The 11092-nt window shown below is 46.6% G+C and overlaps 1 protein-coding gene across 1 annotated transcript in view; it reads left to right on the top strand.

Annotated features, from left to right (window-relative positions):
* The first annotated feature begins 1070 nt into the window (after positions 1 to 1070).
* Positions 1071 to 11092, top strand: part of RIMBP2 (RIMS binding protein 2) — a 72021-nt gene continuing 61999 nt past the window's right edge. Inside the window, exon 1 of the mRNA XM_006874061.1 lies at positions 1071 to 1142. The gene's annotated coding sequence lies outside the window, so the exon portion shown is untranslated. The remainder of the gene's footprint in view (positions 1143 to 11092) is intronic.

Genomic DNA, 11092 nt, shown 5'->3' with positions numbered 1-11092 from the left:
TCTCACTGTCCTCCAACTTGTCCAACCATTGTAGTTTTTGTTCTTCCAAACCTGTGGCACGTCTTTCCTGATAAAGTGTCCACAGTAAGCAAGTCCTCTACGGAGCATTCTGGTGGTGGTTCTTCCAAAGCTGGTTTGTTCATTCTCCTTGCGGCCGTGATACATTCACAGTAGTCTTTGACAACTGCATAGTTCACATGCATTGGTTCATCTTCAGTCTTCCTGTCTCATTGAGCGGCTTTTGCAGCCATGCATTAACTGAAAAGACCATGACTTGGGTCAGGCGCACCTTAGTCCTCAAAGTGACATCTCGCTTTTTAAGATTTTAAAGAAGTCCGTAGCCACAGATTTTCCTGATGCTTTATTGACTGCTGCTTTCATGGATGTTGATGAAATAAATAAGAAAATAACTCAGGGCCACAGGCAGGACATTTTGTATGGACGCTTCTTGTGTGGTTCTTACTGCTTTGCCGATGTGAGCTGTTCTCCTGGGCTGCGTCTTGTTCAATCTCAGGACTGAGGGAGATACTGTTAAGGGAGACACATAATGACTGATAGAGGGATGGGGAGAGAGAGACGCCCAAGTAGAATGAAATCGTTGGCAACTTTAATTTCTTCACCAGACTCCTAAACAAGTCCAGTATTTCCAGGATATGTTGGGGCGGGGGAGAGGTCCCTTATTTCTCTCCAGCCAATTATCCTGCCTGGCATTGTACCGATTGGTCAGCTTGGAGTCAGGTTCCTAGGTCTGAACAACTGTGGCTGGGGTCGGGGGAGAGGAGGTGGGGGGAGAGGAAGAGCGGGGATGTCATGTTGCATGTCCAGCCTTGTCACAGATTCCACTCGGAGTGGGAGTGGACCACGCCGTGGAGTTCCTGGTTTTCAAGGGAGGGAGGTGGTGGTGGGGGATGGCACAAGGAGCCTGGAAGGCAGGCAGACAGATGTGAGAGGCTGCGGACAGATGCCCTCCGAGGTCCCTGTGCTTCCAGTCAATAGTGTCCTTCACCCCACTCTCTCTCTGCAGTTGCCGGCAGACCATGCTGAGTTGAACCAGGTGTACAGTGACCAAGGATCGCGATTTAGCTGTGAAGGAGAAGCACCAGCTCCAAGCCAAACTGGAGAACCTAGAACAGGTCCTCAAGGTAGGATGGTGTTGACCGACGTGGTGGCCTTAGGGGTCAGCTTCAGGGGCAACAAGGTCCACAGCAGAGAGCAGGGAACGTTTTCGGAAGCCATCCTCCAAATCTCAGGCCGTGGGGACTGTGCTCACTCGCTCGCTCGCTCTGATGCCATGAAAAGCAATAAATAACAAAATCGAATGTTTCTGGAAGCGATCCCGTAAAGACAATTATGCATTTTCATCTCTTGAGATGTTAAACACAGCTGAGCGCGAGGGAAGCAAGGCACTGTCCTGAATAGAAATTGAGCTGCTTTAAGTTAAAGACCAGAGCAGTGCAAACAGCTTCTCAAACTCCATGAATTTTAAGCAGTTCCTCAGATGCTTAACAGCCTTTGTTAGAAAGACAATAGCTAACTCAGAAAATTGCTTTATCAGGGTACCAGTAAGTGGACTCCCTCATGCATTTCGGATGAGCTGGGATATCCTTCGATATTTAACGGGGTGGGGGCTGATTTGTACTTGATGTCACTGAGTTAAATGGATTGAATTCTTTAAGCTTTTTTAAGTGCGGATTTTTCCTTATTGGATATTCACTGGGAAATTTCAAACAAAGAATAAAGTAAGAATCATCTCCGCCCTATCTAGGACATAGCCTCCTTTGATTATCTGTAGTTCTTAGGTAAGGAAAACATTGATGTGCTGCCCCCGCTGGTGGTGCTGTGGGCTAGCGGTTCAAATCCACCAGCTGCTTATGCTCTCATAAAGATTGGCAGGCTCAGGGACCCTATATAAGATTGTTTGTTTGTTTGTTTATAGCTCACTGAGGGGAACTATTGGAGTTCTGAAGTGGGTGGGGCAGTCAAATGCCTTCAGGGACTCAGCACATTATAGAAATGAACCTAAGAAATGGATACTCTGTTTCTATATTAAATTCTTAAAACGATTTTTACTTTTGGTAGAGTACACAGGAGGCAACGTTATGAAAACTTCTTAGACATAATCATACACCTTCAGGAAATTAAAAATATACATATTTACACATATATGTACATATGTTATTATTGTTAAGTGCAGTCGAGTCAGTTCCGACTCATAGTGACTCTGTATAGGGTTGCTGGGACACCTGGCATGGCGCTGTAGGTTAAGCACTGGACTGTGGACCACAAAGTCAGCAACTTAAACCCACCAGCCACTCCTTGACAACCCTACAAAAGGTCACTGTGAGTTGGAACCAACTCTACGGCACTTCACAACTACAACAATAGGGTTTCTGAAGCTGTAAATCTTCACAGGAGCAGAAAGTCTGATCTTTCTCCTGTGAAGTGGCTGGCAGACTCGAACCACCAACCTCGTGGTTCTCAGTCCTGTGCATGTCCTCTGGAGCCATCGTGCTCCCCTAGAAAAAGGTTTGTTGTTGTTAAATGCAGTCGAGTCAGTTCTGACTTACACCGACCCTGAATATAGGGGTTTCTGAGACGCCGTAGGGGTTTCTGAGACGCCGCCGCCGCCAAACTTCCGGTTCAAGCTGACCTTGTGGTCCATTGGTATCCTGGAACCCCACACCAGGGTAAACGAATGACAGAGGGAACATGCGGAGAGCAAACAGCAGGTCCAAATGAAAGCTTCTCCGTGCTACGGAGCAGTTCATCATGAATGTGGTGTTTCTTCTTGTCCTCACAACAGCCTTAGGGAGTTGGTGTTCTGTTTTTCCATTCTCTGAACAGTGAGCAGACACTCTGCTCACACCGGGGTCGTATGCTAACAGCAATGATCTCACTGTGCTGTGAGAAAGTTGCTCAAACCGTTTACACGGTGACACCACCTGTGTCACAACAGAACTGCTCCCACAGGACTCTTAGTGGCTAATGTTTTGGAGATGGATCATCATGCCTTTCTTCTGAGACACCCCTGGGCAGAGTCAAACCTCCAGCCTTCTGGTTAGCAGCCAAACACTTCTCCATCTGTGCCGCCCTGGGACTCCGTAAACAGCGGTACACATCTCCACTGTCCTCAACTCACAGAAACTCTACAGCTTTCTGCAAATCCAAGGCTGTCAACTCAACGGAAGCTGGCCGCTAAGGAACATCTGGTGGATTTGAACCGCTGACCTTTTGGTTAGCAGCCTTTCACTTAACCCACTGTTCCACTAAGGCTCCTAAATTAAGACGCTTGGTTGGTTATGTGCCGTGGAGTCAGTTCCACCTCATAGCGACCCTATATAAGGTTTCCAAGGCTGTAAATCTTTACGGGAACAGAAAGCCTCATCTTCCTTCCACAGGAATAGCTGGTAGTTTTGAACTTCTGACCATGAGGTTAGCAGCCGACTCATAACCACTGCACTACCAGAGCTCCTTGAAACCAAGACACTTGGTGCATTTCAGTCTCCAGAATTTCTGCGCCTCTTTTTCTTGCTAAATCCCACTATGGTGAGCCTGATTCCCATTGTTGTTGTTGTTAGGTGCCATCGAGTGGGCACCAACCCATCGCGACCTTATGCACAGCAGAACGAAACACTGCCCGATCCTGGGCCAACCTTACTATTGTTACCACGCTTGAGTCCATCAATGCTGACACTTGGTCAATCCATCTTGTTTGGGGTCTTACTCTCTTTCTCTGACCCTCCACCTTATCAAACATGATATCCTTCTCCAGTGACTGGTCCCTCCTGACAATATGTCCGAAGTATAAGAGACGTAGTTTGACCATCTTGGCCTCCAAGGAGCACTGTGGATGCACTTCTTCCAAAACGAATCTGTTGGTTCTATTGGCAGCCCATGGCACTTTCAGTATTCTCCTCCAACATCATAACTTAAAAGCATCAATTCTTCTACGATCTTCCTTATTCACTGTCCAGCTTTTGCATCCATATGAGGTTGTTGAAAATACTATGGCTTGGGTCAGGTACATCTTAGTCCTCAAGCTGACATCTTTGCTCTTCAACACTTTAAAAAGGTCTTGTGCAGCAGATTTGCCTAATGCAATACGTCATTTGATTTCTTGACTGCTGCTTCCATGAGTGTGATAGTTGATCTAAGAAGAATGAAGTCCTTGACAAATTCATTCTTTTTTTCCATTGATAAGAATGTTGCTTATTGGTCCAGTGGTGAGGATTTTTGTTTTCTTGACATTGAGATGTAATCCAAACCAAAGGCTGTGCTCTTTGATCATCATCAGTAAATATTTTAAGTCCTCTTCACTTTCAGCAAGCTAGGTTGTATCATCCGCATATCGCAGGTTGTTAATGAGTCTTCCTTCAATCCTGATGCCATGTTTTTCTTCATAGAACCCAGTTTTTCAGATTATGTGCTCAGCATATAGTTGAATAAGTATGGTGAAAGAATACAACGTTGTCGTACACCATTCTTAGTTTTAAACCATTCAGTGTTCCCATGTTCTGTTCGAACGACTGCCTCTTGGTCCAGGTACAGATTCCTCATGAGTACAATTAAGTGTTCTGGAATACTCATACTTCACAATGTTGTCCATAGCTTGTCATGGTCCACACAATTGAAAACCTTTGCATAGTCAGTAAAGCACAGGTAAACATCTTTCTGATATTCTCTGCTTTCAGCTACAATCCATCGGACATCAGCACTGGTATTTCTCATTCCACAGCCTCTTCTGAATCCAGCTTGAACTGCTGGAAGTTCTCTGTCAACGTATGATTGTAGCCGTTTCTGTATTAACTTTAGTAACACTTTACTCGCATGGGATAGCAAAGAGATTGTCGGATGATTTCTGCATTTCGTTGGGTCACCTCTCTTCGGAATGGGCACAAATATGGATCTCTTCCAATCAGATGGCCAGATAGTTGTCTTCCAAATTTCTTGGCATTGATGAGTGAGTGCCTTCTGTGCCGCCTCACTTTCTTGAAAGATTTCAATTTTTATTCCATCAATTCCTGGTGCCTTGTTCTTTGCCAATTCCTTCAATGAACCTTGGGCTTCCTCCCTAAGTATCATTGGCTCTTGATCATATGCTACATCTTGAAATGGTTGAACATGAACCATTCCTTTTGGTACAGTGACTCTGCGTATTCCTTCCATCTTCTCTTGATGCTTTCTGCATCATTCAATAATATGCCCAGAGAATCCTTCAGTAATTAAAGTCGAGGCTTGGATTTTTTCTTCAGTTCCCCCAGCTTGAGAAATACTGAGCATGTTCTTCCTTTCTGGTTTTCTGATTCCAGATCTTTGCACATTTTATTATAGTATTTGGCTTTATCTTCTCGAGCTGATCTTTGAAATTTTCTGTTCAGCTCTTGGACCTCCTCATTCCTTAATTTGCTTTAGCATCTCTACTCTGGAGAGCAAGTTTCAGAGTCTCTCCTGACACCCATCTTGATCTTTTCCTTCTTTCTTGTCTTCTTAATGACTTTTTGCTCTCTTCATGTATGATGTTCTTGATGTCATCCCACAACTCTTCTGGTCTTCAGTCTTTAGTGTTTAGTGTATCAAACCTGTTCTTCAGATGATCTCTAAATTCAGGTGGGATATATTCAAGGTCATATTTTGGCTTTCATGGACTTGTTTGCATTTTCTTCAGCTTCAGTTTGAATTTGCATATGAGTAATTGATGGTCTGTTCCACAGTCTGTCCCTGGCCTTGTTTTCACTGATGATATGGAGCTTTTCCATTGTTTCTTTCCGCAGATGTAGTCAATTTGATTTCTATGTATTCCATCTGGCGAGGTCCATGTATATAGTCGTCTGTTAGTCTGTCTAAAGAAGGTATCTGAAATGAACAAATCATTTGTTTTGCAGAATTCTATCATGCGTTCTCCAGCATCATTTCTATCACCAAGGCCATATTTTCCAACTACTGGTCCTTCCTCTTTGCTCCCAGCCTTTGCATTCCAATCACCACTAATCATCAATACATCTTGATTGCATGTTTGATCGATTTCAGATTGAAGAAGTTGGTAGAATTCTTCTATTTTATCCTCACTGGCTTTAGTGGTTTGTGCATAAATTTGAATAATAGTGGTATTAACTGGGCTTCCCTGTAGGTGCATGGACATTATCCTATCACAGACAGTGTTGTACCTCATGACTGATCTGGATATGTTCTTTTTGACAATGAATGTAACACCGTTCCTCTTCAATTTGTCATTCCCGGCATAGTAAACCATGTGGTCATCAGATTCAAAATGGCCAATACCAGTCCATTTCAGCTCACTAATGCCTAAGATATTGATGTTTATGTATTCCATTTCATGTTTGACAACTTCTAATTTTCTCGGATTCACACTTCGTACATTCCATGTTCCAATTTTCATTGGAGTTACAGCTGTTTCTCTTCATTTTGAGTTGTGCCCCATCAGTAAATGCAGGTCCCGCGGGCTTTTCTCCCATAGACTTTACTCCATTCTCATCATTATGGTCAGCTCTACTTTGAGGAGGCAGCATTTCCCCAGTCGCATTTTGAGTGCCTTCCTACCTTGGGGCTCATTTTCCGGTACTGTATCCGGCAGTGTTTCTCTGCTATTCATAAGGTTTTCAGTGACTAAGTATTCAGGAGTAGTTTGTCACTCTTTCTTCCTAGTCTGTCTTTCTTTGGCTCCTCACTTAATTTTTGAGGACTGGCATCCTCCAGGTGCTGGGTAGAAGGAAGTCGTGGGCACAGAGGGCTTCTGTATCCTCATGCCCACCGGGCCCTGGTAATGTGGAACTGCTTTCCCTCTAATCTGTCTGCTCAGACAAGACCAGATCCAGGCAGATGAGTGCCCTTAGATCCAACAGGGGGAGATCCTTCCATGTGCCCCTCATGTATTCACTGCACTTGCACCCATGCTTTCCCAGGAAGTGGCATCTTGGCATTTCTAGGTACTTCAGTGCGGGTGTTAACATAGGGATCTGGCTATAAATATCCTGGCTTTAAATGTAAATGGACCACAAGCAAAGCCTTTCAGATGCAATTTCTCGCATAATTTTTTAGTGCTTTTCAGATGGGAGCTGCCCTCCTGCATCATATTGTGAACAGTCCCTGGATTTGAGAAGACACTGTTAAGGGCCTAGACAGACAGACAGACAGATACATGATGGATGGGTAATATATGGATGAGCAGATGGATGAAGGATGGGTGAATGGATGGTAGGTAGGTTGTAGATAGATACATGGTGGATGGATGATGGGTGAGTGGATGGTAGGTAGGTAGATAGGTACATGGTGGATGGATGATGAGTGAGTGGATGGTAGGTAGGTAGATTGATCCATGGTGGATGGATGGATGATGGGTGGATGGATGGTAGGTGGGTAGATAGATACATGGTGGATGGACGATGGGTGAGTGGATGGTAGGAGGTAGATAGGTACATGGTGGATGGATGGATGACAGGTGGATGGATGGTAGGTAGGTAGGTAGGTACATGGTGGGTGGATGATGATTGGTGGAGGGGTGGATAGTAGGTAGGTAGATACATGACAGTTAGATGGATGAAGGATGGATGGGTGATGGGTAGGTGGATGGTAGGTGGGTAGGTGGATAAATATGTGCCATCAGGTAGTTAGTTGATGCTGACTCCATGTACAACACAGTGTGACGGCACCTGGCCCTGCCTCGTGATTGCTGGCACGCTGGAGCCCATCACTGTGGCCACTGTCCTGGTCCTCCTCACTGGAGGTCCCCTCGGCATCGCTGGCCTCTGCCTCACCAAACATGATTCCTTCCCATTAAAACCGATCCCTCCTGATGATGTCTCCTAAGGAGCCCTAGTGGCACTGGACAGTTCAAACTCACCAGCCTTTCTGTAGGAGACAGATGAGGCTGTTTACTTCCATGAAGATTTATAGCCTCGGAAACCCTGTGTAAAACTGCTGAGTCTAAACTGAGTCAGCAACAATGGGTTTTGCTTTGTTATTTTGTCTTTTTTTGGGTGATGTCTCCAAAGCAACTGGTCCTACAGTATTCTGTGGTGATCCACAGACAGTTTTTTGTTGGCTGATATCCTGAAGCAAGTCACCAGGCCCTCCTTCCTAGTCTTGACCTGGAAGCTGCACTGAAGCCCGTCCTCCCCGGAGACCCTGCTGGTATTTGAAACACCAGCGGCACAGCTTCCAGGATCACGGCCGCAGGTGGCCCCACAAAGTAACCTATTGACAGCTGCAGGATGATGAAGTGCTCAGAAATCAGGAATGGGCAGTGGGAGAGGAGGTCCGAGGAGACCTTCAGGTGGTCCCGTGCCACATGCTGTGGAGAAGCTGGCTGGGTGGACTCAGAGAAGTAACTGCAGGGTCCAACAAGGAGATCTTTGGCTCTCTTAATGGAGGACGGGGTTTCAGGAAGCCAGGAGGTGGAAGGTTGGATGGAGAAAGGATGGTGCAGGAATTGGGGTGAGCAGAGACAACACCTCTGAGAAGTTTTGGGAAGGACAGTAGCTGTGAGCGAAGGTAGGCTGTGAAGGAGCTGGTGAGATGAGGTGGGATGGACAAGGAAACTAAAAAGATACAGTTCCCAGATGACCCGGCTCTCCTGTCTACTGCATCCCTCATCGTTGTTGTTGTGAAGTGCTGTCGAGTCAGGTGTGACCCATAGCAACCCTGCATAGGGTTTCCTAGGAGCAGCTGGTGAGCTTGAACTGCCGACCTTGCAGTTCAAACTGACTTTGCTGTACAGGCGTTCGCCATAATGAAGTGCAAAGATGACCCCCTTTGAGGGGTGTGTATTCCTTTACTGGTAGGTCACTGAAGGTCATAAATGATTGGTGCTCAACTCGGACTCCTTGGGTAGCGCTGTAGGATCAGCACTGGACTGCGAACCACAAGGTCGGCAGTTCAAACCCACCAGTTGCTTCTTGGAAACCCTATACAGGGTCACTACAAGTTGGAACCGACTCGATAGCACTTAACAGCAACAACAACAACAACACTAACCCTATGTGCAGTCCTGGTGTGGTACTGTATGGTCACCCCTGGACAGCTAACCACAAGTTGGCAGTTCAAACCCACTAGCCGCTCCTTGGAAACCCTCTCCAGGGTTGTTGTGAGCCAGAACCAACTCGATGGCTCCTAACAACCAACAGCAACTTCACCTTAAAGGGATTCTGGTGGCGCATTGCTTAGTACTGGACTTCAAACCAAAAGATGGGCATTTTGAACCCAGCAGCTGCTCCTCAGGGGAAAGATGAGGCTGTTTCCTCCCGTCAAGGCTGAGAGCCTCAGGAACTCACTGGGGCATTCTCCTCTGGCCTGTAGGGTTGCCCAGGCTTCCCTGACCACTGTTTCACAGCACCCCGAGCCTTAAGCCTGAGATGTTTCTAACCCGTTTTCGTCACTGTGGTCCCAGCCTGTCAAACCTGTTGACACCCACCTTCTCAGCCTCTGTGCCCAGACCCCCGCGGAGGTGTCTGTGCCTTTATCCACAACCTGGTTCTATTTCCACACTCCCAAACTCTCAGCAGCCCGACGGGAGTCATTTCCGTATCTGGTTAATGTTCTGAATAAAGCTTTGAAAGAAGACGGTTTCCTCCTCCCGCTAATAACTTCCTTCCCCATGCTAAATAAAGATTACACAGGCTGCCTTTGGCAGTGCCCACTTCCAAAATTAACAGAAGTGTAAAAATTAGCAAGAACAATAGTGGAATTAAGCAGCTGCGGAATCGTTCGGCCAAGTCAGGTTGCCTGCCTGGGGAATCTAACGCTGGTGTCTGTCCTCCAGCTGTGGGTTTGGGACAAGAGATGGTCTGGGGTGCAGGGGCTGATGGTTTGATTTTCTGGATGGTACCCAGCCTCAGACCATTCCAGCTGTATGTCTTCTGGCAAGGCACGGAAACTGGTGCTCTATTTATGAAATAATGACCCCAGCTCTCAGCTCAGTACCAGAACTTTAGTGTGGGTTTTGCCACGCTCCTTGGTACAAGGCCAAAACCAATACGCTGCCAGGTCAGCTCCAGTGGATGAAGTCTATGTGTGTCAGAGCAGAGCTGTGCTCCACAGGGCTTCCAGCAGCAGATAGCCAGGTCTTTCTTCTGAGGTACCTGTGGGCTAGCAACCAGATGTGCTTACTGTTCGCACCAACAGGAACTCTGCTTGGTATATAGTTGTTGTTGTGTGTCAGCAACCCTGTATAAGGTTTCCAAGGCTGTAAATCTTTACAGGAACAGAAAGCCTCATCTTTCTCCTGCAGAGCCGTGGGTGGGCTCTAACTGCTGACCTTGTGGTTGTTAAGTGCGTTCCAGGTGGTTCTGAATTGACGACCCCATATAGAGTTTCTGAAGCATGGCTTGCAGACTTGAACCACCCTCCAGTGCTTGCCTATCTTACAGCACCACACCAGGACTCTTGGCATAGCTAGAGTTAGTACTTTATAAACAGTAGGCCATCTTCTACTGATGCCCAGCATCTTACTCCAGTGGTCATTACTGCTCAGTGTCTGTGGTCACATCCTGAGTTCTTCTGTCCCCGGGCACCTAAGCTTTAATACCAGAGCAGTATCACATCACTATAAGAGGGCATCAGAAAGTTCGTAGAAACATGGATAAGAAGATGATGGCATTTTTCCTTGAACTCTTTGAAAGCTCCGCATACTCTGCCAGCTGGAAGGGAAAACTGTCACATTTGTAGCAAAAGGTAACCGAGTGCTAAATAGATGTGAGGAACAATTATAGCTCATGCCATATTGAAAACAACTTGAGGAGGAACGTTGCCACCGAGTTGAGCCCAAGTGTGTTCGTGTAGAACTGTGCTCCGTAGGGTTTGCAAAGGCTGGTCTTCTGGAGGAAATTACCAGGTACTTCTTCCCATTGTTAGAAGTGACTGGCCCCACATTGAGTCACTTCTGAAGATGGGCTCACAGGGGCTGCGTGAGAAGCGCTGTCGTCCTGCCCAGGAGGCTGAGAGCTGGGGCAGGTGCCTGCCTCGTTCTAGCCCCACCTGATCAGGTGACCGGTGATGGGCAGACAGCTCAGCTCTAGACTCTCTTTCCCTGACATCCTATGGCCTGGTTTCCCCAGGGTCCTGTGGGCTCTGCTCTCTG

The sequence above is a fragment of the Chrysochloris asiatica genome, unplaced genomic scaffold (genome assembly GCF_000296735.1).
Source record: "Chrysochloris asiatica unplaced genomic scaffold, ChrAsi1.0 scaffold00261, whole genome shotgun sequence".
Taxonomy (NCBI): domain Eukaryota; kingdom Metazoa; phylum Chordata; class Mammalia; order Afrosoricida; family Chrysochloridae; genus Chrysochloris; species Chrysochloris asiatica.
The sequence above is the reverse complement of the archived record's forward strand: the minus strand, read 5'-3'. Positions and strand labels throughout refer to the sequence as shown.